This window comes from Mastomys coucha, unplaced genomic scaffold (assembly GCF_008632895.1).
Source record: "Mastomys coucha isolate ucsf_1 unplaced genomic scaffold, UCSF_Mcou_1 pScaffold20, whole genome shotgun sequence".
NCBI lineage: Eukaryota > Metazoa > Chordata > Mammalia > Rodentia > Muridae > Mastomys > Mastomys coucha.
Genome location: NW_022196903.1, coordinates 2248535 through 2258726, shown reverse-complemented (window position 1 = coordinate 2258726; position 10192 = coordinate 2248535).

Sequence of the window (10192 nt, the reverse complement as noted above, 5' to 3'; positions counted from 1 at the left end):
GGGAGGGAAGGGGAGGGGGAAGAGGAAGGGGAGGTGGAAGGAGGAGGGGAAGGGGAAGGAAAAGAAGGGAAGGGGGAAGGGGAAGGGGAAGGAGAAGGGGAAGGGTGGCAGCAAAAAGAGCAGGCAGCACCAGGCTTCAGCTGAAGCCCTCCTACATGGGGAGGGAATTAGCAGCTACACCCAAAAGGCACACTAGACAACTCTAGAGTAAAGAGGCTGGCAGCCCCGCCCACAAGACAAGTCTGAAGGCCACCTGAGCCTTGAATCCAGTTGGAGGAGGCCTTGGAGAGGTAGTGGTGTCTCATGTACCATGTCAAAGCAGTTAGAAGAAATTTCTGTTTTACACTTTCCTGTGAGATCCGGAGAAGGATCCCCGGTACCTGATAATAAGCAGACTGGGGGTTACCCACCACACCTCCAAGGACAAGCAGCTGTGACTGGCTGTCTGGAAGAGGGGGAGGGTCAGACACTGACTTACTAAGATGCTTCTGTAGCAGTAGAATTGTTAGGCTATGTTTAGTGGGATGCAGCTTTGGCCATGCAGCTAGGAGCTGGCTCCTTCAGCTGATAACTGAATTTAACAGTCCTAAGTCTGAGGTTAGCAGATTATTTAACTTCTAGAACTATGCAGTTGCCATGAGGTTCACCCCTTCTTGAAAGGAGAACTTTGAAGGTCCAACTAGCATCTGAGTCCCCTGCTTCATCCCTCCAACAGGATGATCAATATAGAGCAGGTCTTCCCTTGTAAATCTCGGTAATCCCAGACTCCTGGCTATACATGACCTGGCTAGCACATTATAGAATGTATAAAAACACATTTGTACACTAGGGGATAAAAACTAACAAGTCTCGGGCTGATGAGATGGCTCATCCGGTAAGAGCACTGACTGCTCTTCCGAAGGTCCTGAGTTCAAACCCCAGCAACCACATGGTGGCTCACAGCCATCTGTAATGAGATCAGATGCCCTCTTCTGGTGTGTCTGAAGACATCTACAGTGTACTTACATATAATAATAAATAAATAAATCTAAAAACAAAAACTAACAAGTTTCAAAAACATGGCAGAGCTTGACCAACACAGAGACTGCAAAGCTAAAGTAGTCAACAGAGGCTCCTGGTATACAAAAGTATTTAAAGGGAAGGCAGCCATCCCATACTAGACAAGAACCAGCCTAAATGGTAAAAAACAATAAGTCTGCAACCTTAAATAACCTGCCTGCCACTTACTGACTTTAACTAACCTGCTCATTACCAACTTCAACTAACCTACCCTCTATCAACGTCAACTGACACGTTTCTTATCAGCTTCAACTAATCCACCTCTCACCAACTTCAACCAATTTCCCTCAACTAACTTCAACTAACCTATCCTTTACCAACTTCAACTAACCTGCCCTCTACCTGGCAGACTCCAATCACAGAACACCCAGAAGAAATTCCAGGGCTTCATTTTTTTTTTTATTCCCTCTGCCATTTTTAATTTTTTTACTCTACTTTCAGTGTATTTTGACTTTATTTTTTAGAAGTTTTTGTTAGTTTTTCTTCTGATGTCTACTTAGTTTTATTTAGGCAGTTGTCTTTATTGTACAATCACATTTTTAAATCTTTTTTTCTATCACATTCTTTTTTTTCTTGTTTTTTTTATTTACTAATTATTCTACTTTCTTTTCCCCTTTCTGAATTTTCATTTTTCATTCATTTATACTTTCTGTATTTAACCCAAATCATCCTTCAGTTTTATAGTATAATTAATATTATTTCAGCCATTTATCTGTGTTCTGGTCATTGGTCATATGGGTGGGTTTTAATCACTCTTAAATGTACTTCCATATCAGTTCGTCATCACTGATGTTACAGCAGATGCTTATTTTCTAAGAAGGATGGGCCTTCAAAAGTAGGGTACTCTTAAAAAGATCCACAGAATGGACAGTTCAGACCACATCTTCAGAAAATGGAATGGTGAAAAAGCAAGGGAGGTGGGTCTTGCTTAAGTCTGTCTGAGCTGTTGAGCCACCAAGCCAGGAAAGCCACCCAACTCCTCCAGCATGTGAAGAGCCAACCCCTTCCATGGTCTTAAAATGGCAAGATTAGATGCTGCATGTCAGGAGACTTGGAATCTGTGCTGGCTGGCTTTATTGACACAATGTTGAGTTAACTGAAAGGATGGAACCTCAGTGTAGAAAATGACTCCATAAGATCCTGCTGTAAGGAAGTTGTCTTATTAGTGATTGATGGGGGAGGACATAGCCCATTGCAGGTGGTGCCATCCCTGGGCTCATGAGGAAGCCATGATGAGCAAGCCAGTAAGGAGCACTCTCCCATGGCCTCTGCATCAGCTGCAGCCTGTGGGTTCCTGCCCTGTTTGAGTTCTTGCCCTGACTTCCTTCAATGATGAACTATGATGTGGAAGTATAAGTCAAATAAACCCTTTCCTCATCAACTTGCTTGGTGTTGCATCACAGTACTAGTACTCCAACTGAGGACAGTGTCTAATTTGAGTAATGATTCTGAAGGCACTTGGGAGCAGGCTTCACTTGGGTCCTGAGTTATTTTAAGGCTTATAGCAATGAAAGGAGGCAGATGTACCTTCTGACCTAGAAGGAAAACCTACAAGGTCCTGATATGCTAGATGTTAGGTTTAGGGGTAGAAGAATGATGTGGAGCTGCTAACATAGTGAGCAAGTTCTTCTGGGGTCCCTAGGCCTCCATAAATGAGCACCACATGGGTCCTGAAACACTTGGTGTTGGGTCCCAGAAAGAGGGAGATATAGCTTCTTCCCAAGAAACAAACTCCATGTAGGAAATGCTGTGAATTTGGATGGTGGAGTGAGAAAGATGCCTCTAATCTGGGCAAGCTCCATGTGAATCCTAGGGTGTTGGAGGCTAGGGGACTGCAGGTAAGGAAAGTGTGTTCTGAGGTGCCGAGGAGCAAGCTGGACTTCCATTTTGAAGCCCTGGGCAGTATACACCACACGAGCCCTGAGACATTGCACATGGGTTTTCCACTTGTGGTCTCTAAGGCTTAGGTAGTAGAAGGAAGGTGTGGCCTGTGATCTGGGGCAAGCTCTATGTAGGCCCTGAGTGCTAGGAGAATTGAGCTCCAGAGGTTAAGCACTGGGACCTAGTACACAGAAAGGTGTGAACTCTAGCCTGGAAAGCAAGCTCTGCTGGAGTCCTCTCTTTATCTGGGCCTACTCAGTAAACCAAGATGACCTGCAACACTTCATAGGGCAGGCCAGTCTTCAGGGTGTGGTAACCTCTTGCTGTACCAAAGGATTCTGACTCTTGTTTTCCTTTGGGAAGAGTTCCTATTGACCAACAAGATTGATTCAGGTGTGGCTTTCATTTCCCCTTCCTAGATGTTCTGCCAGAGCTATATCACTTAGAATCTAGAACAGGTTGGGGACTGAGGAGGGGGGAGTTGTTGTGTAAAATAAAGAGAAAAGGCACCCAAGCTAGGGCCAGCTAATTTCAAGTAACTGGGTTTCCCCTGTGACTGCCCAACTTGCTGTTCTCCTGTGGCAGATCCTGCTCACATTTCCAGCCATCCACTCCCTGTGGTTAGCTGTCACAAATCCCTGTAAGCCGATAAAATCAAAACTTTAGAGGCTTGTAATTTATCAGTCATATTTATATCAGTAAATTCTCAACCCACAAAATGCCCACACAATGAACTGAAAACTCAATTGATATAAACACAAGTCATACACCTCGATGGGGCAAACACACCCTACTTATTATTTAATCATCTAAGAAATCCCCAACACTTATGGCTCCCAGAACTTTGGGGTTCTGGCTCCTCTTCCTCTCCTATAGGTTCTATCTTGTCTCCTCTTTGTTTCCTGCTCTGTCCCTGTCTCTCTGTACTAGACTATATTATCCTCAGCCCACCTTCTTTTCCACTGCCCAATCACAGGCCCGAGCCTTATCTTTCACCTGCCTTCACCGGCTTACAGACAGCAATCTACAGGGAGTCTTCTTAAGCTGTGAGCTAATTTTTGCAAATTTTCACATTTTGTTACTTTTCTATCTTTTGAGATAATATATTTTCAATGTGTTGAATCTAGAATTATATCACTTAAAGTCATCTGGTAATTCTATCTGGGAAAGAACATTTAAGAAGAAGCTTGTAACCATAATTTTTGACTTTGGATATAATAGGGGCATTTTTAATTTTTGTGTTTATATAAGATGCCAACATTTACTAATTTCAATTCTGACTTCACATGTTTCACATATTTGGGCTCAGAAGATATTCAGAAGTGAAGGCATGATCTGGAGGTTTCTTTTTCATTTTTCATTTAGTTCTGCTAAAAAATCCTTTCTCTTTCACTTGCCTCCAATGGCCTGTTGCTCATCATGGAGAAGCAAAGGAAGTTGGTTAGATTTTCACTTTGTATCTCCTTAGCCATGTTCTCCATTTCCTTCCAACTTGAGTGATCTTCTCTTTGCATGGCCATGGCTTTTCCAAGATGGTCTACTTTCCTTGGAGCTCTCCTTGGAGTCAGGATCTTATCATCTCCTGTCGGACAGCAGCTTCTTTAATGGACCAAACAGTGATGTATGTGGTTACTAGAGAAACTGCACTGTGCATGTTAAACTTCTAGGTATTTCTGTCAGTGAAAGACAGGAGCTGTGTTTCCTCCAAGTACCCCTCCTCCAGTCTTGTCTTCTTCACCCATTTCCTCTTGATTCACTGAAAAGAGAAATATGGTTATCAAACCATTACACAATTAACCAAAAGGAAAGGAGAGAAGACCTAAATTATTAAATTGGAGATGAAAAGGTAGATATTACTGCAGATAACCATGAAATTTAGAAAATAATAAAATTATAAAACAGATACCAATGAAATAATAAACTATAGCAATGGAATAAAAAACCCACAAGCTATCTTACTTAGTTTAAAACTCTAAAAGAAGTAAATGGATTTCTAGATGTGCCTGACCTAGACCTCCAATAGTGCAAACAGACCTAGAATAAGCATTGAGACTGAAACAGTAATATTTCCTAGCAAAGTAAGAAAACACCAGCAACAAAATGGATTCACAGCAGAATTCTCTTTCGAGATATTTAAAGAATAAAAACTAAAGTTCAAATTATCCCATAAAATATACAAAGAAGGAACATGTCTATGTTTCCTTTAGAATGTCAGCATTACTCTAATGCAACAACAAAATTAAGAAACAACATAAAACTAAAATACAAATACATACATACATATATACACACACACACATACATACCCCTGATGAAATGGTGGTAATGAGTATCAACAAAATACTTGCTAACATAATAGTATAAAACACATCAATAGTATCACTCGCTATTCTAAACCATTCTATGACTGCAAGAATGACTCAATATATACAATGCTTACAATAAATGTAGTACATTCCATAAATGTCCTCAAAGACAGAAATCATATGACCATCTCAATAGATGTAAATAAAGCCTTCAAGGTCTAACATTCTTTTATGATAAAACCCCAGAAAGGACTAGAGATGGAAGAGACATATCTCAGAATAATAAAGCCCATATATTTGATAAAGCTTTAGCCATCATGCTAGATGGAAAAAAATTTGTTTGTTTGTTTTGTTTTTTTCTTTTTTAAAAAATTGGATATTTTCTTTATTTACATTTCAAATACTTTCCCCTTTCCAGTTCTCCCCTTTGGAAGTCCCCTATCACATGCCCCCTCCCCCTGCCTCTATGAGGGTGCTCCCCCAACCACCCACCCATCCCTGTCTTCCCGCCCTGGCATTTCCCTACACTCAGACATAAAACACTCTCAGGCCCAAGGGCCACTCCTTCCACTGATATCTAACGAGGCCATCCTCTGCCACATATGCAGCCAGAGCCATGCATCCTTCCATGTGTATTGTACTCTTTGGTTGGTGGTCCAGTCCCTGGGATCTCCATCGGGTCTGGCCTGTTGACACTTTTGCTACCCACATGGTGCTGCAAACCCCCTTAGCTCCTTCAGTCCCTTCTCAAACTCGTCTATCAGGGACCCTGCACTCAGTCTAATGGTTAGCTGCAAGCTTCACCCTCTGTATTTTCAGACTCTGGCAGAACCTCTCAGGAGACAAGCCATATCAGGCTCCTGTCAGTAAGCACTTCCCCGCATCCACAATAGTATCCAGGTTTGGTGACTGTATATGGGATGGATCCCCAGGTGGGGCAGTCTCTGTATGGTCTTTCCTTCAGTCTCTGCTCCACACTTTGACTCCATATTTCCTCCTGTGAGTATTTTGATCCCCCTTCTAAGAAGCACTGAAGCATCCACACTTTGGTCTTCCGTCTTCTTGGCCTTCATATGGTCTGTGAATTGAATCTTGGGTATTTAGAATTTGGGGGCTAATATCCACTTGTCAGTAAGTGCATACCGTGTGTGTTCTTTTATAACTGAGTTACATCACTCAGGATGATATTTTCAAGTTCCAGCCACTTACCTGGGAATTTCATGAAATCATCATTTTTAATAACAGAGTAATATTGCATTGGGTAAATGTACCACATTTTTTGTATCCATTCCTGTTGAGGAACATCTGGGTTCTTACCAGCTTCTGACTATTATAAATATTGCTGCTATGAGTATAGTAGAGTATGTGTCCTTATTACGTGTTGGAGCAACATCTTCTGGGTATATATGCAAGAATGATATTGCTAGGTCCTTAGGTAGTACTCTGTCCGATTTTCTGAGGAACCACCAGACTGATTTCCAGAGTGGATGTACTAGTTTGCAATCCCACCAGCAATAGAGGAGTATTCCCCTTCCTCTACATCCTCCCCAGCATCTGCTGTCACCTGAGGTTTTTTATCCTAGCCATTCTGACTGGTGTGAGGTGGAATCTCAGGGTTGTTTTGATTTGCATTTCCCTGATGACTAAGGATGTTGAACATTTCTTTATGTGTTTCTGAGCCCTTCAAGTTTCCTCAGTTGTGAATTCTCTGTTTAGCTCTGTTCCCCATTTTCAATAGGGTTATTTGATTCTCTGGAGTCTAATTTCTTGAGTTCTTTGTACATATTGGATATTAGCCCCCTATTGGATATAGGATTGGGAAAGATCTTTTCTCAATCCGTTCGTTGCTGTTTTGTCCTATTGACAGTGTTGTTTGCCTTATAGAAGCTTTGCAGTGGTCCCATTTGTCAATTCTTTTATCTAAGAGCATAAGCCATTTGTGTTCTATTCAGGAACTTTCCCCATCTGCCCATGTGTTCAAGGTTTTCCTCACTCTCTCTTCTATTAAATTCAGTTTATTTGATTTTATGTGGGGGTCCTTGATCCACATTGACTTGAGCTTCATGCAGAGAGATAAGAGTGGATCAATTTGCATTCTTCTACACTTTGACCACCAGTTGAATCAGCACAATTTGTTGAAAATGCTGTCTTTTTCCCATTGGATGGTTTTGGCTCCTTATCAAAGATCAAGTGACCATAGGTGTATGGGTTCATTTCTGGGTCTTCAATTCTATTTCATTGATCCATCTGCCTGCCATTGTACCAATACCATGCAGTTTTTATTGCAATTGCTCTGTAGTACAGCTTGAGGCCAGGAATGGTGATTCTATTGTTGAGAATAGTTTTCACTATCCTGGGTTTTTTGTTATTCCAAACGAATTTGAGAATTTCTCTTTCTAACTCTGTGAGGAATTGAGTGGGAATTTTGATGGGGACGGCATCAAATCTGTAGATTGCTTTCAGCAAGATGGCCATTTTTACTATATTAATTCTGCCAATCCACAAGCATGGGAGATCTCTCTATCTTCTGAGATCTTTTTTGATTTCTTTCTTCAGAGACTTGAAATTCTTTTCTTCATACAAATCTTTCATTTGTTTGGATAGAGTCACACAAAGGCATTTTATATTGTTTGTGACTATTGAGAAGGGTGTAATTTCCTTAAATTCTTTCTCAGCATGTTTATCCTTTGAGTAGAGGAAAGCTACTTATTTGTTCGAGTTAATGTTATATCCAGCTACTTTGCTGAAGTTGTTTATCAGCTGTAGGAGTTCACTAATGTAATTTTTGGTACAAATTACAAAAAATTACAAAGGTGTAATTTTTAGGGTCACTTGAGAATACTATCATATCATCTGCAAATAGTGATATTTTGACTTTATCCTTTCCAATTTGTATTTCTTTGACCTCCTTCTGTTGTCTAATTGCTGCAGCTAGAAATTCAGGTACTATATTGGATAGGGAGAGAGGGCAGCCTTGTCTAGTCTGTAATTTTAGTGGGACTTCTTCAAGTGTCACTCCATTTAGTTTGATGTTGACTACTGGTTTGCTGTATAATGCTTTTACTATGTTTAGGTATGGGCCTTGAATTCCTGATCTTTCCAAGACTTTTCCATGAAGGGATGTTGAATTTTGTCAAATGCTTTCTCAGCATCTCATGAAATGATCAAGTGGTATTTTTCTTTGAGTTCGTTTATGTAGTGGATTATATTGATGGATTTCTGTAGATTAAACCATTCCTGCCTCCCTATTTGATCATGGTGAATGATTGTTTTGATGTGTTCTTGGATTCCATTTGTGAGAATTTTATTGAGTATTTTTTGCATCAATATTCATAAGGGAAATTGGTCTGAAGTTCTCTTTCTTTGTTGGGTCTCCGTGTGGCTTTGGTATCAGTGTAACTGTGGCTTCATACAATGAATTGGGTAGCATTCCTTCTGTTTCTATTTTGTGGAATTGTTTGAAGAGTATTGATATTAGGACTTCTTTGAAGGTCTGATGGAATTTTGTACTAAACCCTGGGCTTTTTGGGGGGGACTTTTAATGACTGCTTCTATTTCTTTAGGAATTATTGGAATGTTTAGATGGTTTATCTGATCCTGATTTAACTTTGGTATTTGTTATCTGTCTAGAAAATTGTCCATTTCATCCAGAGTTTTCCAGTTTTGTTGAATATAGGCTTTTGTAGGATCTGATGATTTATTGAATTTCCTCAGTTTCTCTTGTCCCTTTTCATTTCTGAGTTTTTAAATTTGGATACTGTCTCTGTGCCCTCTGGTTAGGCTAAGGCTTTATCTATATTGTTGATTTTCTCAAAGAACCAACTCCTGATTTTGTTGATTCTTTATATTGTTATTTTTGTTTCTACTTGGTTTATTTCAACCCCGAGCTTTATTATTTCCTGTCATCTACTCCTCTTGGGTATATTTACTTCTTTTTATTCTAGAGCTTTCAGGTGTGCTGTCAACCTGCTACTATATGCTCTGTCCAGTTTCTTTTTGGAGGCACTCAGAGCTATGAGTTTTCCTCTTAGCACTGCTTTCATTGTGTCCCATAAGTTTGGGTATGTTGTATCTTCATTTTCATTAAATTCTAAAAAGTCTTTAATTTCTTTCTTTATTTTTCCTTGACTAAGTTATCATTGAGTAGAGCATTATTCAGCTTCCAAGTGTATGTAGGCTTTCTGTTTTTGTTTGTTTGTTTGTTTTGTTTTGTTTTTGCTATTGAAGACCAGTCTTAATCTGTAGTGATCTGATATGAGGCATGGTATTATTTCCATCTTCTTGTATCTGTTGAGGCCTGTTTTGTGGTTGATTATATAGTCATTATATTATATTTTTGAGAAAGTACCATGAGGTGCTGAGAAGAAGGTATATATTTTGTTTTGTTTTGCTCTGTTTTAGGATGAAATCCATTTAGTCCATAACTTCTGCTACTTTCATTGTGTCTCTGTTTAGTTTTTGTTTTCATGATCTGTCCATTTCTGAGAGTGAGGTGTTGAAGTCTTCCACTATTATTTTGTGAGGTACAGTGTATGCTTTGAGCTTTAGTAAAGTTTCTTTTATGAATGTGGGTGGCTTTGCATTTGGAGCATAGATGGAGGAAATTTTTTAAAAATTCTGTATAAAATCAGAAATAAGGCAAGGTTATCCAATTCCCCATCCCTATTCAATATAATGCTTGAAGTATTAGCTAGAGTAATAGAGCAGAAGGACATAAAGAGATACAAACAAGGAAAGAAGTCAAATTATTGTTTTTAATATGATTTGCTTCTATGCAGAAGAGACCCAAAGACACCACAAGAAAATTGCTAAAGTTGACACATATATTTGGCAAAATTGCAGGATATAAAATTAATGTAGGAAAATCAATGGCATTCTATATGCCAAGGAAAACACACTAGAGAAGAATCAGAAAGGGAAAAATCCCATTTAAAATACCTTGAAAT